This window comes from Equus asinus, chromosome 22 (assembly GCF_041296235.1).
Source record: "Equus asinus isolate D_3611 breed Donkey chromosome 22, EquAss-T2T_v2, whole genome shotgun sequence".
Classification (NCBI taxonomy): domain Eukaryota; kingdom Metazoa; phylum Chordata; class Mammalia; order Perissodactyla; family Equidae; genus Equus; species Equus asinus.
The window spans coordinates 47,390,548-47,408,335 of NC_091811.1; the positions used below are offsets into that span (position 1 = coordinate 47,390,548).

Below are 17,788 nucleotides of genomic sequence, written 5' to 3' on the forward strand. Positions count from 1 at the left end.
AGGAAGATTTTAGCTCAGTATAGAAGGAATGCAAAAAAAAAAAAAAAAAAGCCTAAGTAATATTCAACTTCTGTAATTCAAAAATAGGATTTTGCAGAAAAACATAGCTTTGCAAGCCTACTACTATCTCCAGAGAGGATTTTATAAATTTCTCAAGTTCTTCCTTCTGTATACCAAAAGCCAAGCTTGTTGAATATAGCTCATAGAGTTCCCTAGTAGTGTGCTAAACATACCCCTTACACCATGACAGCAAGGGAGAAGAAGAGAGAAGTAAGAAGACTTTTTTAATTCAGAAAATTAGAATTAAAACACTCTCCTCACAAGACTGGAAAGGGTTGTGAAGAAAACAAAAAAAGGAGGAGCTAAAAGGAAAGATTTTCCTCTTTTGGGGCTTTGGCCTAGAGAGAGGGAGTTGCATTAAATAAGCGAGGGCATCAAAGAGGGCAGAGGAGGCCTCCCGTCCACGCTTCTTTGAACTTGGGAAGCTGACGGCTTTGGGGGCTGCAGTGCATCAACTCGGGGCATAGCTATATTGAAGTAACTCAGAAGCTTAGCAGGCTAAGGACGAGGGATGTCCTGAGATTTACATTCCCCAAGGTCTGGTTGGGGACCTTGCCACAGAGCGTAACAGAGAAGCAGTGAGGTGGCTTTACAGAGAGCAACGCAGAGGGGCCAGCCACCCACACTAGAGTCAAATGGGAGTTAGAGCCAGGCCTCAGGATGCTCTATAGCACAAGGAGGACCAAGATAAGACAGTCGACCAAGTGATGCCATTAAGTTCTGATTGGGCTAACAGGAAAGCCAGTGTACAAGTGACAGCAGCCAAAGATTTGAGCCACAGTTGACAGCAGAATAGTTAGCAACAAGTGGGCAGGGGACATCCCTCCAGAGACCAGCTGAGAGATGGACAAAGACATTCACACACACACACACCGCAGATAGAAGAACCAGAAGTTATGCCTCCCAAAGATCTCAGGTCTTTCCTTTAGGTATGAGGTCGCCAAAGCCATCCCCCTCTCCTCATGAACCATCACCACTGTAGAAAAAAGCAGAAGGGGCAGACTATCTGAGAAACTGGGCTTTTTTTTTTTATCAATAGACTTCACTCTTCACACCTGAAAAGAGCTTATGCTTTAAGCAGTTGTCACTGGACAAAAATCATTTAATAAGAATTTATTTCAACAGTTCTTTTTTTTTTTTTAAGATTGGAATCAGAGCTAACATCTGCTGCCAATCTTCCTTTCTTCTCCTTCTTCCGAAGCCCCCAGCACATAGTTACATATTCTAGTTGTAGGTCCTTCTAGTTCTGCTATGTGGGGCACTGCCTCAGCACGACTTGATGGGCGGTGCTAGGTCCGAGGTCACAGCCTCCCACTGGTCCATCCATCTCCAGACATGTAAATTTGAATTTGAATAGCTTTAAGTGAAGCCTCAATTTTCCATTGATCTCACTACTCCTTATAATCTCATACTTGGTTCAGCGAACTCATTTATGTTACTTGCCTGGCCCATGAAAATAATGATTTTGTGACAGGCTGCTTTAAAATTTTAAGATGATTAGGTCTATTTCTTTTTGCTGCATTTACATGTTGGGAAAAAGGAACTCACAAATTAAGACGTTTTTAAAATTAGATGGATGTAAGATTTCTTGGACAGGACACCAAATGCACAAGCCATAAAAGAAAAAGAATGATAAATTAAATATCCCTGTTAATCAAAGGACTCCATTAAGAAAATGAATAGACAAGCCATAAACTGGAAGAAAATATTCACAAAGCATATATCTGACATATGCTTGATCTATAATTTATGAAGAAATCCTATGAGAACCAACAATAAAAAGATGAAAAACTAGGGCTGGCCCGAAGGCATAGTGGTTAAGTTCAGCATGTTCTGCTTCGGTGGCCCAGGTTCTCAGATTCAGATCCCAGGCACAGACCTACACTACTCATCGGCCATGCTGTGGCAGCAACCCACACACAAAGTAGAGGAAGACTGGCACAGATGTTAGCTCGTGGCTAATCTTCCTCAGCTAAAAAAAAAAAAGATGAACAACCCATTTTTAAATGGACAGAACAACTGAATAGATAATTCAAAAGAAGAAAATATATGGCGGTCAGTGAGTAGTATATCATGAGATATCAGGAAAAAGCAAATTAAATCCAAAATGAGATGTCCCTTCACACCCACAAAAATGGCTAAAATTAAAAAGACTGCAAAAAACAAATGGTGGGCAGAGCATTTCTGTATGGTTACAGAATGGTACGAAATACTACATCTACTTTGGGGAGCTGTTTGGCAGTTTCTTAAAAAGTTAAATATATATCTACCCAATAATTTCTCTGCTAGGTATTTACCCAGGAGGAAAAGAAAAAAGCCTATTTCCAAAGTGACTTGTACAAGAATATTTATGAAAGCCTTACTCACATAGCCAAAAACTAGAAACAACCTAGATGTTTATCAACAGGAAAATGGATGATCAAATTGTGGAATAGTTATACAATGGAATAATACCAAGCTATAAAAAGGAATGCACTACTGATTCACACAACATTGATAAATATCAAAAACATTATGTGAAGTGAAAGAAGCCAGACACAAAAGAATACATACTGCATGGTTCCATTTATATAAAATCCAAATATAGGCAAACTAAATTTATCACATGAGAAAGAGGAGTTGTGGGGGATAGGACAGACAACAGACTGCCAAGGGGCACAGGGAACTTTCTGGGGAATTCATAATGTTCTATATCTTGTTTTGGGTAGTGGTTACACAAGTGCATACAGTTATCAAAACTTATCAAACTATGCGCTTAAGATTTGTACATTCAACTGCACTTAATTATGTCTCAATGAAAATATATCTAAATGAAAAGTAAGTGGACATAGTTCCATAGAGAATAATGATAATTTTGAGAGAAAGAACTACTTAGTAGTCCTGAAAAAGATTTCTTTAATTATTACTTTTTCATGATTATAAAAGTAATGCAGACTTACAAATAATTCCAACAACATGAAAGTGAATTAAGTAGAAAGAGAAGTCTCTGTATAAGTGGAAATCTCTGTGTAAGTGGAAAAGTGTAAGAGATGGAGTGACAAGGATATCTATTCCAAGCACTTCTTGATAATTTTTTTTAAATGGTATCAAGAGAGTCTTTTGAAAAATATTTTGATTTCTTATAAAACCAGAATATATTAACGGTTTTGTTAATAAATCGTTATTAAGGATTATTTGTTATAATTTAATTTCAAAGATTACATTTAATTAGAGAGTGAGGCTCCACTTATCAAAGAGCGTCTCAATACACAATAAGTCTTTTTTATAAAAAGTTAACATTGAAAATACCTACTAAAACAATTGAGTATGGCTCATTGAATAAAGTAAGTTTATGCAACTAAAGTTTCTCAGAGTCATTGCAAAATTTACCAACTTGAAATACAGGATAAACAGTAATAAAATGAATAAATAATTTGAAAATGATAGAGACTTGCAACAAAGCCCTGGCAACACCACTAAATGGAGCCTATTCCCACAGGGGCTCTATAAACCTTTGGCAACAATGACAATAACATAGATGTCACTGAAAGAAAATAGCCAAAAAGATCAGAAAGGACAAAGTGCAATTTAGGAGGAAAATGGTGAATCCAGATGAAGGAAATAGATGAAACAGCCAAATACGATTTGACTCTTGGGGTTAGCAGGAGGATGTAGGAGTCTAATTATCCTAGCTATAGTATACTTAAAATATCTATATTGTGTGTACATATTTATATAACTATGAATGAACTTAAGCTAGAATGTCATTAACTTAAAAAGCAAATTCCGCAGTTATTTTACCCTCAGAACAAGTTTATTCGGGAATAGCCCAAAGAACTGAAATTCGAGTTCTGCATGCTATAGCAGATATAACCATAGGCAAATCCAGAGAACACAGGAGGGAAGCTTGCTTTATAGAGAAAAAGGGAGAGTAGGGAGGGACAGTTGTAAATGAAACTCCATTAGGGGAAAGTAACATTTCAGAGCAACAATGGCTTCTCATTGGCTGAGCTGCAGGGTTTCTCATTGGCTGGGCTGTTGCTGGGTGGGGAGAGAAATCTTCCTTCAGCAGCAAAGTAGTTGTACTTTGCAGAAATGCAAGGGTAATTGATGATGTATGGTAGGGCAGGAGAGCTCCCCCTACAGGCCTTCCCAACTCCAATTTAGTTGAAGTTTCTCTTGTTAGTTTCCACACTATCCATTTTGCATTAATCAAGTAATTCATCAACACTTTCTTCTTTGTACAAAGAATCAACAAAAGAACCCTCAACAGTTATTGTTTATAATAGAAATATCTGAATCCATCTGGTCATCACACTACTGTCCTGGAAACGGTAAACAATATCTGATTCGGTTAGTCTTCCAAACTCACTCACCCATCACCACCCACCATCAGAAATCAAGAGGACTAAAGAATTCACATTCATAAATAAATATTAATGGCAAACTTCAGGAAGAATTTGGTAAGGGATTTGGTAAAGTCATTTCTATGCATTTTCTTTCAGAATAATAGTAAAACATTAAATGGGCTAAAACTTCAGACAAGTCCAAATTTGGATTCTTTGCTTATAGAGTGCATGTCAATAACAAGATGTGCACATACAAAAAAACAGATAACCAACCACTCTTAGTACCTGGTAATACCAAACAGAATGATATAGATGAAGTCAAGTATTATCTTGTTTCAATCTTTTTTAGCATCCTGCTTATGACTTTGCTGTCATTTTCACTTTTTACCGGTAATTTGTTCATTTACAGCTATAGCTACAGATAGAATTAAACTATAGCTCCAAAGATGAGAGTGCTTTCAAAATCAAAATGCAAAAAAGCTTAACAGGCCTATCTGGAGGAGGGAATAGTGGCTGACTAACATTTATTATAAAACCCATTCCTCCTACAGAGGGATGATGCGCCATGTGCAAAATGGCCTATTTCAGTTTCAAATGTTGGCAGCAATCTGCGCCAGCGAGACCCAGCTCCAGAGCCAGCAGTACCCAGGTCTTTTCATGCATCACACACTGGCAGCTGAATCTGTTTTGCACCATCTTATGCCGTGTCTTGTTCTTCCTCAATACCTAGAATGCCACAGGACAGATTTAGCCCTTCAAAAAACATTCGATCTTCTGTTTGTAAGTACATTTCATCCTACTTTCTCTAATTAAAAACAAGGTTCTCTGCAGCAAGAACTTAGAAAGAACATTTCATACTTCCCATTGTCCTCTCTCATATTTTTATAGATTTATTTTACAATGAGTTTTCTCCATTGAATCCACTAAAATATAAACGTGTTCACTGCCTAACGGACATCAATACCAGCAGAGCACTTGGTTTACTCTTTCTTTGAATGGACAGCCTTCTACCTGAAATTCTGTATCTCAATAACAATTTGAAAATTTCCTTCTGTGGAGTCATATCTCAACATACACTGTTAAAGAAAACTTTAATGTTTTCTCTTCTTCTCTTACAATAGTGTGGAAAGAAAAGGCGTCCTTCAATATCTCCCAGTAGTACATATTTGTTGCATGGTTATATAATAACTTCAGAAAGTCTAAAATGAGCTAGTTCTGTATTTGCCCCTCGATTCTGTGTTTTCCCCATGAGAGAAAAGCTTTGTTACACACAGATGGCTTCCGTTTCAACACTCCCTCTAATTTCTTCATGAGGCAGCTAGGATGCTGTTTACTTAAAATTCAGCTTTTTCTTGCCTGATGCCTGTGTAATTAGCATCAGTCCCGAAAGTTTTAGAAATAAGACTGAGCCTGCAAGTTTCACAGCCTAACTGGCCTTTTCCCAACTTTGCCCTCTGACTTTACTAATTTGCTGACCAAAACAGCAAGTAATCACCAAATAAATAGGTGGGTTCTCCTCACTCGACAGTTTCCTGCCTTGTCAATGATTCACAGAGTGAACACTCATGTTTTTCCATTTGTCTCTGAAACATTCTAATTTGGAAGTATGCTATCAAAGAATAATTTAAATTACACTATTTGCACTGGAAATGCAACCCAATTATTAAAAATTGGACCCACAGCAGCACAGGGAAGAAAATGTACTAGGAGATGCTTTGTGGTCAAGAGGCATCCAGGATAAGGATAATGAAATTTTTGTAGCAACTTTTAAAAAATTGACCTCCCCATCAGTGTCTTAGTGTCTTCCAGGTGAGTGGCAATAAATACACATCCAATCTGTGTTCTTCTCTTTCCTTTTGCAGGTCTCATTTCTTTCAAATTCCCACAATGCAGCTTCACATTCCAACTCAAGTTCTTATATCCAGTTCATTTCAACTTCAAATAGTTCTTAATTTTAACCCATAAAATAATAGTCTTGTAAAAAGTATAACTTAAAACAATGTCCTGTCACTTCAGTATCATCCTTTATCATAGAAATTAATGATAAACTTCAGAAAGATTTGTTAAGGGATATGGTAAAGGCAACCCAAATTTGAGTTACAAATATTAAAAGTCCAATTAAAATGAGTTCCAATTTCTGAATTTTGAATTTTAAGTTAAAAGAATTTGGAAAAGCCATTTCTGTGAGTTTTCTTTCAGAATAATAATGAAACAGTAAGTGTGCTAAAACCCCAGACAAGCCCAAGTTTGTATTCTTTGGACTCAAATTGGGATTCAACAATCCCTCCTTTGAAACGTTTTAGAGCATTTCTCCCCTTTATTTGGAGTATGATGTTTCTTCTTCTACAGGGAAAAATTCCTCCATTTTTTCATTTGAAAGGCAAAAATATAAAGCCTAGAGTCACAGTGCTTTTCTAAGATGCTTGCATTAAATTATCTATTAAGTATTCTATATAAATTCACTCTGAACATCAGGGGATAGAAAGTATTAACAAAAGCAATAACACTAATACTTACATTTCAACAGAACTTTTGAAAATCAGTCTCAGAAGGAAGAACAAACATACGACTGATAGTATCATAAAATAAGTTGCCTCTCTGGAGTACTCATACACTTTAAATAAATCTATATTTATAGTATAATTAGCAATTTGAGGAAATATAGTAAGACTACACCAAAGCATATCAGTGAGCAACACGTCCTCCCCCAAACAAAGTTGACAGGCTCTCAGGAAACATCCAGGTTCAACATCCAGTTACCAGGAGTCCGGTATCTCATTGGTAGCACAGAGCAACCATGTATATGCCTTTTTTGTTTTCCTTTTAACAAACCATCAGTCTCCAGGAAGAACTCTGCCCAGCTACAAGTTTATGTCAACACACAGAGTCCATAGAGAGGATGTTCAGCCACCAATTACTGCTGGAAATTTAAATAAGTTCTAAAAATATAGGTTATGTTCCACTCTGAAATACTTAATCTATCTGGCACTTTTTCTGGGACACTTAATGGTGCATCAGTACAATGTGTTATACTGTAAGAACACAGAATTAGACACAGTGCTTGCCTTGGGGATCCTCCACTTAAACAGACAAGTAAAACAGATTAAACACTAAAACACCAGTGTATGGAAGAAATAAAGTGGATCGCTACTATTAAGAATGAATAGTTATAAAACAGATACACAATGCATGGCACAGTAGTAAATGACAGGATATCTCTCAATAGCAAACTTCAGAGTACTAGAATAATCCAAGATCTTTTCAAAAGAGAACCCTATTTTTAAAATAGTGTTAAGGGTTGTCAGATAGATGAAAAAGGTGCTGGACATCAGACGTTAGAATTTAAAAAATTAATTAAAAGGGAAAAGAGAGTACTTACTTCCAGTTGCAACTAAAGTGACCTTGGAAATCATTTAGTCTAATCCCCATCCCCACCCCATTGAAACATTTTCCCCGAAATACAGTTGTTTAATCTCTATTTGAATATTATTAGAAGCATGTTTACTGGATGGATGGATGGATGGATGGATGGATGGATGGATGGAGGATGGATGGACGGACAGACACAAGGATGGATATTCCTTAAATTAAGCCACTTAACTTTTGGAAACCTTATCTATTGAAAATGTTTTTATGTTACAATGACTCAAAATTTGCCTCTTCCCAACTTTCTTTACAGATCCTAGTTTTGCCCTGTATAACAGTGCTGTCCAGGAAATATATGAGAGCCACAAAAGTGAGTCACATAAGTAATTTTGTTTCTATTAGCCACATTAAAAAAGTAAAAGAAATGTGGCTTTGATTTTGATAACATATATATTTGAGAAAATATATCCAAAATATTATTTCAACATATAACCAACATAAAAATCTTCAGATTTTACATTCTTTTTTGATACTGTCTTCAGAACTCTGTATATATTTTTATAATTACATCACACCTCAATTTGCACGAGGCTCATTTCAAGTACTCAATAGCCACACCTGGCCAGTAGCTACTATATAGGACACTCAGCTCTAGACAATGGTTCACAAACTTGGCTGAGTATCAGAACTACAGGAAATTTTTTCAAAATATAGATTACTAGGATTCAGCCCCAGACACTTGGATTTAGTTAGTTTTGGAGGGCCGGGGAGTCTTTTTAGCAGGGCAGTCAAGAAACCAGCGATTGTGAGGCTGGCATTTGAGAATCACTTCTCTAAAACAACACAAGGTAAATCTAAGTCCTCCTATACACGACTGTCCTTTCAACATCTAAAACACATGGTCACATCTCCACTGTCTTTTATTTTCCAGGCTAAAAATTCCAAGTTCTTTCAACCATTCCTCATCTGACATGGTTTCCAAGCCTTTCAACTCCCTGGTCGCCGTCCTCTGGATGCACTCCAGTTTGTTTGATTTATTTGCAATAGTGGAGAAGTACCACAGCATAGATAATCCAAATTAATCCTTATTTGCCTTTGAAATGTTTCTCAGTACTTTCATACGAATATAAGTGTCTCTGCTAACTGCTGAATTCACAATACTTCAAACTACACTTCTACATTCTCGTTGTCAAGAAGCGTTCAGGATGTCCAGGTCCTTCAACACGTGGCGACTTCCTCTGCGGCACACTTCATCCTGGGATGGAGAAGAGCCCTCAGAAGAATTCAGCACTAAGTTCAGCAAAACTACCTTTTTTCCATGCCTCTCAACCCTCTTATCTTTTCTTACGACTAGAGAAGTAGATAGTTGTTTTGATTTAGAGAAGTGCTCTTCTGCCTTCTTTAAAGTTACACAAATATAAACATCATAATGTCACCAAAAGAAATCAGATTTGCCATGAAGACGGACTCAATTCAATGCCACAAATATTTACTCACCAGTGGTTTACTGAGCACATTATGTGTGCCACCGTGACAGGCCAGGAGGCTACAAGAAGGAACTAGGCAGAGTCCCAAGCCTCAATGACATCACAGTTTAGTCAGCAAGACCAGGATATTTGCGTAACAAATATTTATGGAGTTCTTACTATAGGCTAGACGCTTGAGTTTGAGATCAGTGAATAAAACATTCAAAAATTCCTGCCCCTGTGGTGCTTACTTTCCAGCAGGGGAGACAGATAATAAACAATTCAAAAGATAAACAAGTGAACTGTATAGCATGTTATGTGATAAAAGTGATAGAAACTAATAGATCAGAATAAGGGCCACCAAGAATACTTGTGGGGTGGAAGACAAGTTGAAATTTTACTCAGTGGTCAGAGTAGGCCTCATTAAAAAATTGATATTTGAGAAAACATGTGAAGGAAGTAAGGGAGAAAACATGCAGATACCGGGGGGAGGAGCTTTTGAGGCAGAGCAAACAGCCAGTGCAAAGGCCCTGAGGCAGGAGAGTACCTGGCCTGTTTGAGGAACCAGACCAGCGGAGTTAAAGCAAAGTGAGCAAGGGAGGGAGGAGAAGATTAGGCCAGAAAAGTAATGGGGTAGGGGTGGGAGAGCTCATGTAGGTCCTTGTAAGGTCTAATAAGAACTTTATCTTTTCTTTTGAATGAAATAGGGAACCATTGAATGTTTGGGGCAAAGCAGGAACATGATACGTATTACGTTTTAAAAGGATCACCCTGGCAATTACGTAGAGCATACTTGTTGTATCATACTGTGCTGCGAATACACTCTTGCAGGGGAGCAAGGAAGACCACTTAGGAGGCTATGAGATAATCCAGGTGAAAAATGGTGGTGGCTTGGACCCCATGGGGGGGTGGCAGTAAGGAAAAGAAAAGTGGCCAGATTCTTAATTCAAAAAACTAACTCCAATACAGTGAGGTGATTGTTTTAACAGAGGATGCTAAGACAGCACAGAGGGAGGAACAATAATTCCACCAAAGGAAGGACCATAGCCAAAGGGACAGCTTGGCTGAGTCCTGAATGATATGTAAAAGGTCAGCAGGAAAAAGAACCAGGAAGAACAACCCAGAGAAGGGAACTGACGCAGAGTTGCTAATGGCCAGGAGAAATTTATGGCACCATCTTTCCCCTAGATCGGAACTTACAGTCTCAATAGGGAGACAAGACAGTAAATCACTTAAAGAACAGAGTCACAGGTGCTACTGGAATCAAAATTGGCAGAGGGACATCAGACTACAGAAATAAACAATAATGCCAGCAAGATATTCAAGAGAACAAGCCAAACAAGCAGCGGGAAATGCAAGGAAAGTGACTCCAATTCACTAAGGGTCCGCAGGACCATCCCAAGAGTTCTATCAACATTCCACCAGCCCTTAAACCATCACTCAAGGTTCCTTGAAACTTTATCCTCCCTCCGCCAGCTCCCATCAAAAGACCTAACTGGTACCTTGCCAAGGAATTCAAGATTACCCAGACAGAGCCAAGGAAAACTATTGTGGTGTTTGTTTCTCAGGACATCTAACAGTTCTCCCCGCAACATATAACTCAAAACCTACGCTAAACTTTTAATATGTTTGAAAAGTAACGTGTTGGGGTGACTACAGAGGAGCACTGTGAATCTTTTATCAGTTTTCTCTATGCTCCTCTCACTTCTGGAACAGTGGGACAAGGGCAGGTTACACTCCTTCCTCTCTGAATTGGGCATTCATTCTCATCCATCTCTACCCAAATCCGCATCTCCTCTTCTCCCCAATAAAATGGAAACAGAAAAAACAGAACAGAAGATGCCTCAGGGCTAGTTTCTCCCCGACTGCCCTCCCCTCATCACGTGAAAAGTCACCTTACCTTAGCTCCTCCACAAAACCCAGCATTTCTACCTGGGAACCCCTAAAAATATTTAAAGGAGCGTGACCTGCTGCTAAGCTAATTCCAGAACAGAAATAATATTTAGCATGTCTTGAATGTTTAATAAATGTTAGGCAGTTCTATTCATTTAATCTACACATCAACCCTAAGAAATAGTACTGTTATTATCTCAACTAAAGCAGAGAAAAGTTAGGTAACAAGAACAAGTTCACACAGCTAGTGAACAAAGGGGCCAAGATTTGAGCCTAAGATGTCTTGCTCTGGAGTCTATGCTCCTAACTGCTACTATATTAATATGAACTTAGAATTACCTCCCTCATTTCTTCTCTTTGTCTAGACCAGGAGAGTGTGACCTTTCAGAGCAGCGGTTTGTTGTCCTCATTCTAAATCTTCCTTTTGTAGGGAGAGACACATAGGTTGCCTAGGTTCCCAGCCTTTCCCCAGACGAAGACTGCCAGCAGGGTGCCATCAAGAACAACTCAGAGAATACTTGTCCAAGCGCCCAGTTCCTGGCAGCTGGCCAAATGGGAAAGGGACCCACACTCCGTTTTTCTTCCCATCAGCTCTCTCTCTAATTCTTTTTAATTACAGTGGACAATACCCGAGTTTCAATGAATACGAATTTATACAGTGAAGCGAAAGTCACTATAACAAAAAGAGCCACTAAAAACTGTTTGCTTATAAAACAAGTTTCCCCGTAAGATTGGCATCCATCTGTTCAATGTTAATTCTAAACTGAAACCCAGCAAAAGATGAAAATTTTCATGAAGTCAGCAAAAACGATGTAAGGGAAGTGGTCAAATGACACACAAAGGCATGAATTTATGATGATCTGACACAGGTAGATAAATTTTAAAAATAAAAATTTGACCAACATGATAATAGATACCTCAAAACAGAATGATTTCACATTAAAGGGTTAACAAAGAGTCCTCAGATATTGTTGCAAAGACAAACAAAAAACCCAACACTTAGTTTTACTCTATAATTAGCTCATAGTTAAATGATTACCAACATTTTTGTCATATATAGACTAAGACATATAATTTTCATAGTTTCCAGCTTCATTCTTTAAGATAAAGTTCCAAATTTTCTTTTTCACTATTTACAATGAAGTTTTGGTCCCTGTTTCGCTTCCTGTGACAATTTACATAGACATCTTCCTTCCTCCGCTACACTGGGTGTCCCATCCTTATACAGCCATGCATCACATAACAGAGACAAGTTCTGATAAATGCGTCATTAGGCAATTTCATCATCATGTGAACATCACAGAGTGCACTTACACAAACCTAGATTGTATAGCCTACTACAAACCTAGGCTACATGGTATTAATCTTATGGGACCACCGTCCTATATGCAATCCATTTTTGACCAAAACGTCGTTCTGCAGCACATGACTACATAGAAGCAGTGCAATAAATCTTTGCTAAATTGAATTGAAGTAAAATCAACAGGAGACATATCACACCAGAAGGCCTTAACGTCTAATACCTAAGTTATCAGTTAGCAGGTACTGGATTATAGACATATATCAAGAATGGGAAAGAGGATAGGTGTCTTCAAGAACAGTATATGGGACCAGAATGAGGACAATGAGCGAGTGAAAGATGGAATAAAGTCAAAGAAAGGCACAGGCCCTCACTTCAGCTGTTACCCTGGGTGCCCCTCAGCCATGACTTTCAAAGTCATCCATCGCTAGAGCCTGTCAACACAGCTCCAGCTCCTCCCAAATCAAACCCAGCTGGCATCCCACAAAGAGTCCTGGCACCTTCAATAGGAGACTTCTAGTTACGTTTGCCCCCATCCATAATTTTAACTACCACACTCACTGGGTGCCAAACACCAAGCTAAGTGCTATCCATTCTACTTCCAAAATTTCATGCTTTCTAATTTTTCCCCCGCTACCTCTGGACTAACCTCTTGGAGGAGGAAGGGTATATTTTTGAAAAAGGAACACAATCAAAAAGCCCAAGACTTGATGTTACCATTTGTTCTCAGAATTAGCTCATAGTTAAATGATGGGGAGGATCCCTTGAAGACTCAGCATTTAGTATGAAGACGCTGACTCTACATGTAAGAAACTATTTCAAGCCCCAAATGACTAAGATAACTTTAACTGACAAGTCAAGATTCCAACCAACCCACAAACACTCTCTCATGTGTAGTTAAAGGCAGGCTCAAAAAAAAGTTTAATTCAGTTACAAAACAAACAAATACTAATATTTAACATATATATTAGTTTCCTAACGCTGCTATAACAAATTACCACAAACTTAATGGCTAAATCAATGCAAATTTATTATCTCATAGTTCTGGAGGTCAGAAGTCCAAAATGAGGGCCAGCCCAGTGGCATAGTGGTTAAGTTCACACACTCCACTTTGGTGGCCCAGGGTTCACGAGTTTGGATCCCAGGCCTGGACCTACACACCGCTCATCAAGCCATGCTGTAATGACATCCCACATTCAAAATAGAGGAAGACTGGCACAGATGTTAGCTCAACCACAATCTTCTTCACCAAAAAAAAAAAAGAAGAAGAAGTCTAAAGTTAATCTCACTGGACTAAAATCAAGGTGTCATCAGGGCTGTGTTCCTCCTGAAGGTTCTAAAGGAAAATCCATTTTCTTGCCTTTTTCGGCTTCTAGAGACTGCCCATATTCCCTGGCTTGTGGCCCACTTGTATCTTCAAAGCCAGCAATGGCAGGTCTAGCCATTCTCTTACTGCATTACTCTGACACTCACTCTTCTACCTTCCTCCTTCAGATTTAAAAGACCTTATGATTACATGGGGCCTAGCCAGATAATCCATGATAGTTTCCTTATCTTAAGGTCAGCTAGCTGATTAGTAACCTTAATTCCAACTGCAACCTTAATTCCCACTTGACATGTAACATAAGTTATTCCCAGGTTCCCAGGATTAGGACAAGAACATCTCTGATGGACCATTATTCTGCCTACCACAATATATCTTTGTCTAACGACAAATTTTCAATTATTCTATATTTATATGGCCTACCACATAACCTGGTGGTTCATTGGCTTCATTTCCTATCACAATCCTTATGCCTCCACTGCTCTGGATTTCTCCCATCGTCTCAATGCACCTTGCCTGCCCCAGGCTCAGGATCTTTGCTCAGGCTGTTGCCTGTGTCTTGTTACCCTTCCCCTCTGAAGCCGTGCAGCCCGTCTCCTCCAGACTACCCTTATTTATTCTTCAGCTATTAGCTTAAACAACTCTTCCTCAAAGCCACTTTCCCTGATCCTATGACTCCCTCAACTAGAATACAGATTCCTGTTACACCCTTAGTTTTTCTTCACACCATTTATCTTAATGGTGATCAAATAATTATCTCTGTAATTGTTTGTTTAATGACTATTTTTAAGGCACTATGAAGGTAAAGTTCTAATTTATTCATTTGTTATATGCCTAACACCTGGCAGAACAGTAATTACACAACAAAAATTTATCTGAAGGAATGAACATGTCTCCTTTAATCCTCAGAACAACAATTAATTTTATAATTGAGGGCACTGAAGCTCAGAGAAATTAAGTAACTTCACCACAGTAACACAACTCAGGGAATTCCACTTGGGTCTATCCGGTTTCTAAGCCCAACTCTTAGTCACTGTGTTATTCTATACTCGTGGGTCACTAATGACCATTGTCCCTAAGTCCAAGGATGCTCACTGACCATCATATTGAAAACAAGTACTCAGTGCCACCTCACTTTCCCTAACGCAGTCACCTTTGCCTAAAGTCAATGGCCCACCACCAAATGGCCAAGTTCACTCCTGTTTTCAAATACTGGCATAAGAGTAGAATTGGGAACATTTTTTTTCCTTTAAAACCTTAAAGTTGTTTAAAAATAATTACTGAACTTATTTTCAAATTACCAACTCAGAAAAAAAATGCTTTGATTTTATCTACTTCTCTTGTGGGGATTAATGACATTATAAAATCTATGAACACTTCAGAAGAAATTTTATTAAACCAACAGATGAAATTATCTACTTTGGGAACCTGGCCTGACAAATTGTTAAAACCAAAGATCTAAAAGTGATGCTAACGTTGCTCGAAAGTCCTGGAACTGTGCTTCTCTACACTCTCATTCTTGGTCTCTCATGTAGAGAGAGGAAAGAACATTATTATGTCATTATCTTGACAAATATTTCCTAGATTCTAAACAAGGTAAGTAGAATTCTATTTCTAATTGCACTCGTCCTTCAGATTTCAGATCTCTGTACCACTTTTCACAGGTCTTTCATCGTCAGCATTCAATTCTGTGTTCTTTAAAGACGTGAGTGTATTTTTGTGGCTATGAGTCAGACTGGACCGAGAAATACTTAGAAAATCTTGATATAGATTCCAAACTGTTGCCTGGACACTTTTTTCTTTTGAAAATTATTATAATTGGCACAGATCAAAAGCCACATTTATTAAGGGATGATCTAATATAGCACTTTTTTACCTCAATTTCCAAAGCAGCTATAAATAAAATTTCAACAATAAAACAATTTTAGTGATGCTATGGTTGCCGTTATGATAAAAATCAGTATGACTTTGAAATATATTTCGATTTTTTTATTCTGCGTATATAGTAAAATATTATAATTTTTAATAGTAGATCAATATTGCACAATTTACAAAAATCATCCATAGTTTCAAAAAGCACAAATTGCAAGCATCTTAAAAACCACTAAAGAGAATAATGAAGTAGGCAAAAGGAGAAGCAATATTAAAGGAGCAAAAACCAGTGGGAAACTATGTGTTGAGATTTCTTTATCTTAAGGCTAAGAGACAAAAGAAGATGGTTATATGACTGCAGGAGAAATATAATGGTTCAAAATCTCTTCCATCTATTTAGAACATATCTGATAGTACAAAATAACTTATCTGATAGGTTTCTATGAAATCTGAGAACATTTCACAGGTTTGGTAATTTGTTACCATCCCCGCTAGGACATTTTACACACCACTCAAAAATATCAGCAGCACCTTCAATTCACTATAAATTGAATTCATAAAATCTTCAGAGTCTGAAAGCTTTTGTCTCTCTAAAACCCACTGAATCCAGTGAGGCACTGGGAGGGAGTCAAAACTGACTTCTTAACAATAGTTTCCACATTCTAACAGCAAAGAAAAGACCTTTCCAAAGTAATGCGGAACTATCATGCAGGCCCAAAGGTCCACCTATTGTCAATTTCAGCATCTAAATCTTAGGATAAAAGAAATCAATACATCAGTAATAGATGCCTCCTGAGAACACAGCAGGCAATACATCTTTTGCTGATTAACTAGCTATATGAAATAAGGTTCATAATTTGGCAGGAAATGAAATTTTACATCTTCAAATCTCATAAACTATATCGGTTGGGCATTTACTCTGTCTAAATGTGGGTGCTTGGTACCAACCAGGAAACAAAAACAACCAATTCGTCAACGTGCACTGATATCTAGTTACAATGGACAATTCAGAGAAAACATATTTCATGTGCCTCATGTATTGGTAACACGATGCCTACCTTGAAGAACTGGCAATTTAAATAAAAATGAACACTAAACATTCCTTTAAAAAATTAACCAGGAAAAGATATTGATCCCTTGAGACTACTTCCTAGAAATTGTCTAAGGGGTTAGCGTCAGAACATAAAATGCACAGTCCTGAAGGTTTCTATTTGTGATGCTCAGACACTCTTTAGAAGAAGCTAGGAAGAACACTAATATAATTTAAAAGACCTTTGAAAATTTTAAGTGTACTTCGACATCATTTGTTTAGTAGGAGCTTCAGCTTCCAGAAAGCTTTCCGGTTATTCAAATTAGCAGTCTTGAAATAACTTTGTTTCCAGTTCACAGGGATTGAAAATCAAAGATTAAAAAAAAAGAAAGAAAAAGAAAAAAACAAAAGCCTAACCCTAATGACACTTCTATTCCACTCTGTGATTCTTCTGACCGTCTAGTCTTATTTCCTTCATTAGATCTGGTCATTGTTTTTAAAGGATTCAATACCCTAGCCCCACCCCCACCCCACCCAGCAAAAAAGACCTTTAACTACATAAAATATTATTATAAATATTTTTCACAGTAAAAGCATTTAGTGGGTTCCCCATAACTAGAAAATTACATTTTAGTTTCTCATAACAGTAAACTTATTTTAAATAAATGCAACACATGTCAATTTCCTCCTTTTCCCACTGTAAGCTTTCGTGTTACTGTCCATGGTGACACATACTGGCTATATCAGGCAACAACACCATTACAGAAACACTCAAGTTTTATTTTATGCCTATTTCTTGGTGGCAGATTTGCTGAAGTGGCTCTATTTGGCATATCCAACTCTTTAGTAATTATGAGTTGCACTTCTTTTGAAGCCATGGCACAAAAATCACACAAGAAAAATCTGAATGGGATGGGGAGGAGACACTTTAGTCAGTCCAGCAGATATGTTAAACCAAACTCCATTTCTCTTTTGCCTTCATCTATAGTTCACCGTATGTGAAATTAGTCTTTCTGTATGTGTTCAGCTACCTTTTAGAAGCTCATATCACAGCATCTTCCACAAACCAAGCCTTCTCCAAAAGCTTTAGGAAATCAAAGCTGAAGGCTTGATGCACTGGAATTTGCTTGACTACACAACATATTTAAG

At 37.8% G+C, this 17,788-nt stretch overlaps 1 protein-coding gene across 4 annotated transcripts in view; it reads right to left on the bottom strand.

Moving 5' to 3' along the window:
- The window catches only part of NELL2 (neural EGFL like 2), a 355,809-nt gene that overhangs the window by 283,110 nt on the left and 54,911 nt on the right, over positions 1-17,788 (bottom strand). The gene's annotated exons all lie outside the window — the stretch shown is intronic.